At 46.4% G+C, this 11,376-nt stretch overlaps 1 protein-coding gene across 7 annotated transcripts in view; it reads left to right on the top strand.

The window, feature by feature from the left end:
• Positions 1-21: 21 nt before the first annotated feature.
• ZBTB44 (zinc finger and BTB domain containing 44) overlaps positions 22-11,376 on the top strand; it is a 38,353-nt gene continuing 26,998 nt past the window's right edge. For 4 of the 7 annotated variants that reach the window (XM_041480657.1, XM_041480652.1, XM_041480655.1 and 1 more), the window contains exon 1: positions 22-162. The gene's annotated coding sequence lies outside the window, so the exon portion shown is untranslated. Of the gene's footprint in view, positions 163-2,060; positions 10,908-11,376 lie in introns of those variants that run through there. The other 3 variants (XM_041480654.1, XM_041480656.1, XM_041480653.1) reach the window with 3 other exon arrangements.

The raw sequence follows: 11,376 nt of genomic DNA, 5'->3' as shown, positions 1-11,376 counted from the left end.
TGCTGCAGCTTGATGCCCGCGCGCCGCCTGAGGGGGAGGCGGCGGCCTCCGCCCCCCCCCGACAACATCCCGCTCATCCCGGCCATCCCGCTCGTCCCGCCGCCTCCCGGCCCCGCCGTCATGGCCCCCAGATAGCGGCCCGGCCTCACCGACCGCCCGCAGGTAACCGGGGAGCGCGGCCGGGCCTGGAGCGGGAGGGGGCCGGTCGGTGGCGCGGCGGCCGCTGGTGCCCCTCGGGGGCGGGGGGCGGGAGGGATCTGGCTCCGGCCCCTCTCCCTCCCTTCCAGACCCGGCCCGGCCCGGCCCGTCCTTTCCCCCGTGCTTCCCGTCCGTGCCCCGCGGCCCCGGGGCTGCGCTCACCCCCCCGGGGGATCCCATTGCGCGGTGCACAGCCGGTGTGTCCCCCTCCCGCGGGGCCGTGTCAGCCCCGCGCCTCGCCGAGGGTTCCCGGGGCGGGGGTGTCTGCTGTGCCGGTGTTTGAGGGTGTCACCTTTCTCCGGGGGTGTCCCCTGTCCCTTTTGCCGCTGTTTGGGGGTGCCAGCTCCCTCTGGGATGTCCCCGGCCTCGCGTTTCGTTGTTTGGGGGTGTCCCGTGCCCCGTGTCCCCGCGTTAGGGGTGTCCCCGGTGCCGGTGTTGTCCCCCCCAGGGGTGTCCCCGGCCCCGGGGAGCCGCAGTGGCTGCCGAAGCCCGCGGGGACACACGCGAACCTGGAGTTCCGAGGGCTGTGGGGGGGAAGTTGTGTTGTTTCCTGCATCCCAACGGGATACCTGCTGCCTCCAGTGCCGGCTTATGGGAGGAAATAGAGGGATTCCCACTAGCCGTGAGGCAGAGCTTCTGTCCCTTTGTTGTTGTTTGTTTTTTCCCTACAACAGCCCCTTCTGCACATTCCTCAGTGTCCATCTGCCAGGGTCTGCTGCGTGCCTCTGTGTCCACGCACCGTGGGGGTGTCACAGTGCTCATCTGCCAGGAACTGCTTCGTGTTTTTCTGCTCTCCTTCCATCTCTCCAGAGTCATTTTCCTATATAAACATAATCAGCAGATTCTGGGAGGGTATCATCTGTTTCTTGCTTGCCAAAAGCCTGTTGTCTCCTTTAACACACACAGGGTACTGGTGCCTGCAAAATCTGCTGTACCTGTTTGCATGGGGTCAAGTACAGCCTGTTAAATCCCACACCTCAGGGAGCTCCTGCCTGGCTGCAAAAGCTGCTGAGGTTTTCCCCACCCACAAAGACACCTCCTCCTCCAAAGCCTGAGGGATGACTCCTCCAGCCCATCTCGTGGAGCCTGTTGTGCCCACTGCTGAGGGCTGTGTGTCCCCTGCTCCACACTCACCAGGGTTATCCCTCCGAGTTCCTGCCAAGGGCCTCCATCCCACCCTGGGTGTGTTGGCCCCCCTCAGGGTAGGTGCAGGCCTTGCTGCAGGGAAAGTGCAGCCTTGCTGCAGGCAGGCATTCCTCATGCATGTGGAGGTTTCCAGATGTGTCCTTTCACATCTTGGATGTTCCCACAGATGCCCAGTGCCAGCTGTTCCTGTGCTGGCTCCCATCACCTCCCTGCTGCACGTGCCAGAAAGGTCAGTCCTGTTCCCATCTCTGATCTCTTCTTGGCTGCCTGTTACGTCTTCTGTGGCTGAAACTTCTCCCTTTTCCCTCCTGGGCCCTGCTGATCCTGCAGTGACAGACTCTCAGGTTAAGCCTACCTTGGTTTTTGCTTTGGCTTTGGGGTTTCCTTTGTTGAGCAGTCCAGCAGAGTAAAATCGAGTAGTGTGTGTACTTCTGAGGTATCAGCACATCCCATCAGTGTAACATACCATCACTTTCTCTTTTTCTGGTCATGCATAATTGGTCCACTCCAGGCCCTTCCAGTGCCTGAAGAGTTTCCAGGCAAGCAGGAGAGTGACTTTTGACAAGGCCATGGAGTGACAGGACAACGAGGAATGGCTTCAGATGACAGAGGGCAGGGTTAGATGGGATACTGAGAGGGAATTCTGCCCTGGGAGGGTGCTGAGGCCCTGGCACAGGGTGCCCAGAGAAGCTGTGGCTGCCTGGAACCATTCCAGGCCAGGTTGGACAGGGCTTGGAGCAGCCTGGGCTGGTGGAAGGTGTCCCTGCCCATGGTAGTGATCTTTAAGGTCTCTTCCAACCCAAACCGTTTTGTGATGTTTCTAGAATCCTTACTGTCCTTGTCTGATACTCTGGGTTTGCCATACCCATGGGGAGTTTCTCAGTTTTCCCAGTCACACATTTGCCCCTGCCTTCTTTCTGTGCTTCTGCCTGATACAAGGCTTTTCTTTTCCCTTTTTAAAAATTTTATTTAATTTATTCTTGGGGTGTATCCACCAGCTACCCACATGGCAGCTCTTACTGAGGTAGAGGTCACCCAGTTCACTCCTGAGCTGATCCCTGGCTCCGAGCTGGACATTTCCTTAGATGAGGTGGTGGTTATTTGTCACATGTGGACCCTGCAGGGTGATGCTGAGTGGGAATGAGTCCTGTGCAGTCAGGTCACAGGCCAGCATCCAGGAATCTCTCTGGGAACTGGGAGTGCAATGTGCTTTTCTTCTGCCCTCGAGGTCTCCTGCTGCAGCTTGATGTCTACACGTGGTGCAGATCCAAGGTGTGATGAGCCTGGAGACCTTGCCTGGGTTTAAGTGCAGCTGGTTAAGGAGGTGGAGCTGAAGCTGGGAGCTCACACAGCTCTCCCAGTGTAAATGCCTCCATTGATGTCCAACTGTTTATTCCAGGAACCAGTTACAATGCTCTAAGTGCCTCTCCCTTGGGACTACTTCTATTTAAACAGCTGGTTTTAATCCAGAGCTTTAATTGGTGCTGACACTCCAAGCAGTCTCTTTCCATGGGAAGGGAATTTCCAGCCCCACTTTAGTCTCTCCAGGTGGATGATGCATGGATGCTGAGGGAGGATCGCGCTTGGGAGGTTTTGTCCTGGCTTTGTTTACAGGGTGAGAGAATTGCCGCCTCTCTGACTGCGAGGTTTGGAGGGGAGAGACTGTCCTTACATATTCCTTCTGCAGTATGTAAGGGGAGTAGTCAGAGGGTGAAACTGAATCCTTGCCATGTTTGTTGCAACAGGAGGTTAATCATAAACTCTGGCACTTTCCAAAGGGGTGCTTTCACTCTGCAGTGTCGGTGGAGGATTGTGCTGCTCCGAGGGTCTGCTCAGCTGTTTGCCAAAAGGATCAAAAGCAAAACAGCTTCCCCCAGTCTGGGGCTGAACAACCACCATACATTGGGTTTGCTTGTATCCCACGACTTGCTGAAGGAGATTTTGTATCTTTATGGCCTTTCTGTGGATGGATGTGTGGTGCTTGTGCCTGGTGAGGTGTTTGTGTGGCCAGCAGCAAGTCTTGGGTCCTTCACAGTTGTGTGGGGTATTTCACATCAGTGTTTCACCGGCCTCATCCACTCTATCTGCTAAACTTGTTTTTCAGTGAGCTTTGAGAGCATCTGAGTATATTCCTAGGAGAACATCTGGTGATATATGTAGCTTCACTCCTTTTAGGGATTGTAATCCACTAGCTTAAAGAAAAAGAAAATCAACGTGTGACAAAGCAGTGGTGCTTTTGCTGGCATGTGACGAGGAAGGAGATGTCCCCTGACGTAGAAGGGATTGTCTGTTGACATTCTTCTCCCTCTCCCAGTTATAAGTAGGTTATCCCTGCTCAAATTATGCAACTGTGCAGACAGCCAGACTTCAGGAATTCCAAATACTTCAATGTGTCAAGTGCTGACTTCTAAATTAAATGCCACGGTTGCAGAGCGTGTTCACAGTCTGTCGCTTGAAATACGACATCAATCTTGGAATCGCGTGTGGCTGAGAAGGGGCAGCAACTTAATTGCTTGTTTCTTCCAAGAAGTGTTGTGTGAGGGTGCAGGAGCCAAACTGGGTGGGAGAAGTGCCTCTACCTGTGACACTGTTTCCATATGGAAGTCAGCAGTTACAAGCAGAAAAAAACCTACTGAAAACATTGATTTATGTAACAAATTGAAATGCTTCATACTCTGGCCCTTGCTGTTGCCTCAAAGATGCAGTTTCCAGCATCTAGATCTAATTAAATAGTTGTGTGCTTATTGCTAAGTAAACATAGGAGTCCATCACTCTCCTTGCCTTGGAAAGCAAATTGATTCTTCTAATGGTTTCACTGGATGAAAGCAGGTGTCTGGGACTGCTTTGTGCAAGGTGCTGAAATGGAATGGTGGTGGTAGGAAATGAGCTGCAAACCTGATAAAATGGGGTGACAGGAAATGTAAACGCTCAGCATTTCATTCAATTCTTACATTCCATTTAATCTAGTGAAGGAAGTGACTTAAACTGTGCATTATTTGTAAATAGCGTGTTCTTAATGTGTTCCACTTCAGAGCTGGGGAAATCATTATTTCACATGAGCAGATTTAGCAGAGTGGGTGAACGACGGATAATAAGTGCTGCAAAAAGTGTGTTGGGCTCAGCATGTGGTCTGTGACAGTGGCCAGGAGTGAATCATTAGGGGAGAGTGGAGCAGCAGCCCCAGGCAGCTCAGGCATCATCCCCAGCTCCTGGTTTTTGGGTGGCCTGAGCAAGGGGTCTGAGCTGGCAGTGCCTGTTGGACCTGTCCCTTGAGGGCATTGCCTAAACATTTCCAACAGTTTATACCTGGAGCTTCCACAGAATACCCTGTGGTGAATCCCTCAACTTGTACAAAAATAATACCCGGCTTCTGGGTTTGTTTTCTTTTTTGCTTCTTTTTAAACTGTAATCTCATTGAATCCCTCGTGCTTTTTGTAGTATGAGAAAGAATGAAGAATTTTTTTTGCATCAGCACCTCATTTGTGATTTTACAGGTCTCAGTGTTCTCAGTTTTCTCTCTTTGGGTTCTTTTCCTTTTCCAAGCTGCATTGTCCCAGTCTGTTTAGTACATCTGTCTGCGGAGGCAGCTCTTCATCACTTTGGGTTTTTTTTTCCTTTGAGCTCTGCTATTGTTTTGAGGTGATTTGGCCACAACATTTGTTTGCTTGCTTTACCCAAGAAGACTGAATAAAGGGAGATGTGCTTTCTAATAAAGGGATACTTTGTAGCTCCTCTGTGATAATATTATAAACATTTACTATGTGTAATGTTTTATATTCAAAGTGCAAATGAACACAGTAATCATAGTGAGAGATACTGTAGTGGAAATACAGATACTGAAGAAGATCTTAGTTTATAAATACAGCTACAGATGGCCGTTGATAAGGCATTTTGTATTTGGATATTACCAAGAGAGCATTATGGAAAAAACTACAGTTGGGGTGGATACTTGCCAGAGTTAAGTTGGAAGGCATTGGAAGCATGAAGATGCCGTGTCCTGTGGAGACCTAAGAGTCCCAGAAATGACTCGTGGGCTTGGTGGGTTAAGGGACACATTGCTCCCGTGTTGGGGACAGATACTGGCAGTGTTGAAGCTCTGTGGTCTGACAGTTCCTGCAGTTTTCTTTCAACGTCTTGTTTTGTTTTTTTTTTAAGTGGATAACTAGCCCTGTCTTGAAATACCTACTGTGAGAACATTTACATTCTGTAAATGTTAGTAAAGATGCTGGAGGTTTAAAAAAACCCCACAAAACTCTCCTTATGCCCAGCACAAACCATGGATATGGTTCTGCCAGGCCAGCTTTGGCCATACAAGGGCAGACAGCTCCAGCCTGTGGAGTTGCTGCTCACCTGATAATGTGATTTGTGGATAAATACAAGCACTTTTAGGTTTTGGAGCCAAGAAGAACTCCTTTTAGGTATTTATCTGCATAAATGAGTCATTAGGAAAATAAAGGTACACGTAGTGCTGAAAGGGTGATGACACAACCACATTCCTGCCTTGCTTGAACTTGTTGAGGATTCTTTCTAGCTGCTTCCGTTGGGAAGGTGGCTGTTGTTGATGTGTCTGTGACACCTTGGCTGCTGGCAGCAGTCCTGCTGTCTGGATCAGCAGTGCCTGTTCTCCTCCTCGGATCACACGGGATGTGAGACTTTGCCTTGATCTCTCCCTTCTGCTCTTTATTGAGGTTTTTCTTCAGTGTTGCTTCCAGCACTGGGGGTGTTTATGGGGCTGCTGTGCTTCAGGGAGAGTTCAGATATGCATTGCCCTTCAGAAAAAATCATTTGTTGTAGTTAATGTGGATTTCATTAGGGTGTAATGCTTCCTGGAATAAAAGTGAGAGAGAAAAGCTGTCATTTTGTGTAATAAACCTGAATATTTCAAACAACCAGTCAGTTGACAGGTAAGCTTTGTGCTGAACTAGTAAAGTCTAGCACTTAGCCAGATTTGGTTGTGACAAACCTACTGGTTGTGGTGTGCCTTCCAGTCTGTTATTTCTGTCAAATGAGAGAAGGGAGTGGTTTCCAGGGACAGGAGGGAGCACAGTGAGGTGGGAGGCATGGTTTGGGGGATAGTGGAGAGGAGGGACTCTGCACTTTCTGCTTTTGTGTAATGCACCCCTGATTTTGCCTTGGAGGAAAGGAAAAAATAATGTGTGGGGATCAACAGATGGGAGAGTTTTGTTATTTTTGTCTTTTTTGCTCTTTCAGGGATCCAGAGGAGTAGTGCTACCCAAACAATCTTGAGCCATACTGCTTTGCTGTGCCATTTTTCCTGCTATTTCTTCCACATGCCATCACCAGAAAGGGCTTGGAGATTCTTGTTTTTGTGACTAATTTGGGAAGCTGGCTTGAGTAGTCTCTTCATGGATGTTTTTCCTGACTTCTTGTTGATATATTTGCAGAGCTTCTGAAAGTGAAGGCTCAAATGCTGTGGGTAGCCATGGTAAAACAAGAAAAAATAGCTTTCTGGAATTAGTTTAAATTAGCAGGTTGCTGCAGTTGCTGCCACGTGCAAATGAAAGTAATATATGGACATTTTTTGGCAATTTGCAGTACTTAGAAAATTTAATATTCAGTTGGGGGTTTTTGTACTGTTGTTAAAGACCAAGGACTATAAAACTGCAGCCTTGCTTTTTATTACACAGAGTGGGAAATGGTCATCTAACAGCTTCTCTACACTAAGAAATTTGGGAAGAACTTAACCTGAATTTGCATGGAGCAAAAGGATAAAAAAGTTACTGAGATCCATAAAAATTATGCATGAACAGTGCCATGGAAAGCGTGGTTAAATTTGAATGTGTGCCTTAGGGCTGTAACACATCAGCCCATTCACTGTAAGCTGATTTCATTCTGAGCTGCTTCCCTGCATAAGGATATGATGAGGACTCAATTCACTTGTTGCTTTTATTCTACAAAAAAACCCCAAAACCACAAAAAAGTGGAGATTTGTTTTATACATTGATGGCACGTTTAGTAGTTCGATCATGTGTTTTTTGGGGAATTGGTGAACACCAAAAGTATAGGGTAGTGAATCTGCTGTGAGCTATCCCAAAACACTCTGTCTAGTGAAGTTCACACATTAATTTTTATTATGAGAATGAAGGTAGTTCAGTGTGGAACAAGATCTTTTCACAGTTCCTGCTCATATTGTTAAACAAGCCTCAGTTTTAAGTGCTGTCAGAAAATTGCTTTTATGTGCTGTAAGGAATGCTAACGTGAGATTCCTACAATGCAGAGTTGAAAGCACCAAGGCTGGGGAAGGTGGCATTTATCTGGTTTGCTTATTCAACCATGTGAAAGCTATATTGGGCACATAAACTTTCTGCACTACACTGCAGCTTCAAAAAAGCAACAAGTTAAATCTGGGTCCTTTGAAGTAGTGAATAGTAACATTCTGTTCTCCAGAAGTGATTGACTTCAAATGATCACACCAAAACTCAAAAAACTGTCATGGCTGAGGAAAACAAGACAATTCTCCCCAGATAAATCTTATTTCAGTGCATCACTGTTGCATGAAACGTGGGTTTTGTTGGAGCCAACAAACTTCAGTTATGTAGAAAGGCAGAGAGTCTTAAAAAAGGACATAGATCTTTCTCTATCTGGAAATGATCTCAGCAAACCTCTTACTGTTGCAGAAAAGCAGTCTGTGGCATCAGATCAGTTTCCATACAGCAGGCACTACTGTCCTGCCCTGATTATTGTAATCTCTGCTTTTAATTAGATGCTGAGATTAAGAGCGGTTGTGCTGCTCAGTGCCCTCGGTGTGTTCCCTGTCAGTTCTGGCTGCTCCAGTGTCCCTGCTGAAACATTGCCTGGTAGAAGAAGATGCTCTGAGAAGATCTAAGCACAGTTTACTTTGCAGACACGTTAAGGGACAGCTGCACAGGGAAGAAAAATACACCAAAACCCCCTTCTCAAGACTCTTTCAGGAGGTTAAAATAGATATTGACAAATACCTGGCAAGAAATCAGGCATTGCAGCAGGCTGCTGTTCTGTGTGCCTTTTACTTAGCTGTTAATTTAGTGTCACAGTATGGAGATCTTACTCCAAAGTCACTTTTAACTCATTAGCTTCCAGTTCACAGCTCAAGTCCGTTCTAGATCCCTAGTGTATCATGTCAAATGTTAAATTCATTCTGTTGGATTTCCCATAAATTTTGTTCTGTTCCTGGGAGACTCCAGTTCTCAGTCATTTGGTTTTTTGTGTTGTGCTGATGATACACCTTAGCCTTTTGATCAGCATTTTCTGAGCCAGTGTCTTGGAGATGTTTTCTGCAATGAGTTCTTATGGCACTCCATAGGTGAATTCTTCAATCTGTTATCCAGGTACATGAATTTCTCTCAGCTGCCTCTTTACCTCCAGTTTGTCTGTTCATCTGTGTGTTTGCACTAACAGCTCTGTTTGTCATGTTAGTCAAACATTTAATGAAGTTCTCATCATAGCTGGCATTTCCTCTTTCTCTGAAAAATACATTATCAATTCAGCTTGAGACACTTTAACTTCAGTAAACACAGGTGGTATCCCAATTTCTGTTTGTTTTCTTATTCTTCATTCTTTTTTTCTTCAGTTTGTTTTCATTTGGCTGGATTTGTGCACTTGTATACAAACACCTGCAATCATGTGTCTTTGAGAGATGAAAACATCTCTATATTTTTTAATAATCAGACCTTGTACATTAAATATTTGAGAGATGAAATTATCATAGTGCTAATGTTGCCAAGCTTATTTGCAGGTGTGCACCACAAAATGAGACAGTCTTTGAACAGTCCTGCCTCTCCTGGTACACTGACACCTCTTCCCTGGGAATTAAAGTATCACTATTTAATCACAGCACTGTCTAATGGAAACACTTTTAGACTGGCTTCCAATGAAAGGAGTGGTAACATGTTTTACACACCTACAACATGACATTTAATCTGCAGGTTTTATCTGCGCCAGGAGTTGTAGCTATGCTTTAATCTTGCTGCATTAATCCAGCACACTCAGTGCCTGCGTTCAGAGCCCCAGGTCGGCTCTCAGGGATTCCCAAGCGTTTGGATTAGAAGCTCCTGCCAGCTCACAGCTTTTCCCATCAGTCAGGAGGGTCTGTGCTCAGCCATGGCCATTTACTGAGCTGGGCAGATGAATTTCCATTGCCCTGAAGCCAACGGGAGCATTTAGCAGTTGAAACTTCACTGTGGACAACTTAACTTCCAGCCCTGTGACATTTCTGCAGTTAATAATGTCCCCATTTATCTGTGTATTGGTTTTCAGTCTAGACCTGCTCCATGGCAGCTGTGAGTCCATCAGCTGCAGAGACCACAACTCTCATTTGCCTGAGACATAACTGATGTGCAATTCCTGCCATAAAAACTAAAAAGAGAGAATTGAAGTGGAATTAAACTCTCCTGCCAATTTGAGATCAGACAGGAGAAAGTCTTGCAGGCCCCTTCCTGTAGGCCATACATAAGGGTTGGTAAGGGACAAGAATAAATCTAGAAGTGTCACTTTCATGAGGAAATGTCAAGCCAGAGCTGCATGAGAATCTGCTGCAAGTATGTGGCTGCTGGTGAAGTTAATGAATGTGGCCTTGGAATCTGTAATTAGTATAGTCAGGCAGATGAGTGCTTAATTCTGCCAGATGGGAGAGCTCCACTCTGAGTTCCAGGACATGCCTGGGGGTTTCAGACAGATACACTGCAGAAACCCTCTGGAAGCTGCCTCAGCCCAAATAGGTAAGTTCTGTGCGTGTTCTGTTGCATCACTGGGAAGTTTCTGAAGGTTTGTGGGATCCCTTTGATCAGCAGGTTTGGCTTGGTTTGGATGCACACGTTGCCATCCTGAGCCGTGTGCTGGGCTCTCCTCTGCAGGCTGTAATTCTGCTCCTATCAGCCCACACAGGCTCTCTTTAATAGCTCCTCTCACACTGTCAGAGCACAACTGCTGAATTTTTACATCCAGCTTCTTAATTCCCATGCAAATGACTCGTCAGGAAACAAACAAAAATCCCTAAGACACATTGTGCTTCGCCTTAAATGTGGAAACAACAACTCCTGAAAAATAGTGATGGTTTAACTCATGGTTTTCAGCTTTTTCTTTGCTGTGACCTCACAGTACAGGAGCAACAGCTCTGTGATATGTTTTGTGTTGGTTTTAATATTGTAGTAGACACATATATACCTCTTTTTCATCACAGTAGATGTTTTGGGATTTTTTTTTTACTTTCATATGCTCAGGCAGTCTTCTGACATGAGGAAGACTTTGGTCATCTCACTTTGGAAACTGTAAACCTTTCCTTGGAGTTTTATAGTTTTGAATGAGGACAACTGAGATATTTGGAATTAAGCAAATATTTCTGATTTGCTCTTGGCCCATATTGCTTTAACAGCAGCCATTGTACTTTATATCCATGGTGTAAAAGTTTTAAAAAATCTGCAAAACCATAGAGGAGCAGGAAGTACATGCTAAGGTGTTGGTTGTCCATCTTTTGGCAAGGGAAGTTAAAATCAAGTACCAGGAAGGTGTAGAAGTGGATTGCAAGGATGGTGCAGTGCCTGACCATACCTCACACCTTGCTGCTGGTAAGAATTAAAACACAATGCCAAAGTAGGAGGATTTTTTGCTCTCTCTTGTATAGAAATATGCATTGAGAAGTTAATTAGATCAACTTTTTTCAAAAAGCTAACAGTGATTAAGGCATTGTTGCCAAAAGCAGAGGCTGGTTTTGACTGATAAATTGCAGGGCTGATAAGAGGCTGGGAGCCTTGGCACCTCCAAGAGGAGGGGTGTCAGCTCTGGATTCAGCACTCAGCTGAAGTTCCACTCATGCAAACCAGTCTAAGATATTTTGTGCTCTTCTGCTTGGGGAAAGTCTGTTGGTACTGTTCCCTTAAAATGTGTATGTAAATGTTTTCTAATTTTATCCTTTCAGAAGTGTTCTGTTGCAGCTGACATCCCATCTCCACTTTACAATAAAACCATTTTGTAGAGCAAATTGATGGGTTTGGCACCCCACTACTTGTCTCAATGGCTTCACCAGCCCTGAGAATT

This window comes from Pyrgilauda ruficollis, unplaced genomic scaffold, assembly GCF_017590135.1.
Source record: "Pyrgilauda ruficollis isolate IOZ18807 unplaced genomic scaffold, ASM1759013v1 scaffold52, whole genome shotgun sequence".
NCBI lineage: Eukaryota > Metazoa > Chordata > Aves > Passeriformes > Passeridae > Pyrgilauda > Pyrgilauda ruficollis.
This window is presented reverse-complemented; position numbering and strand designations above follow the sequence as displayed.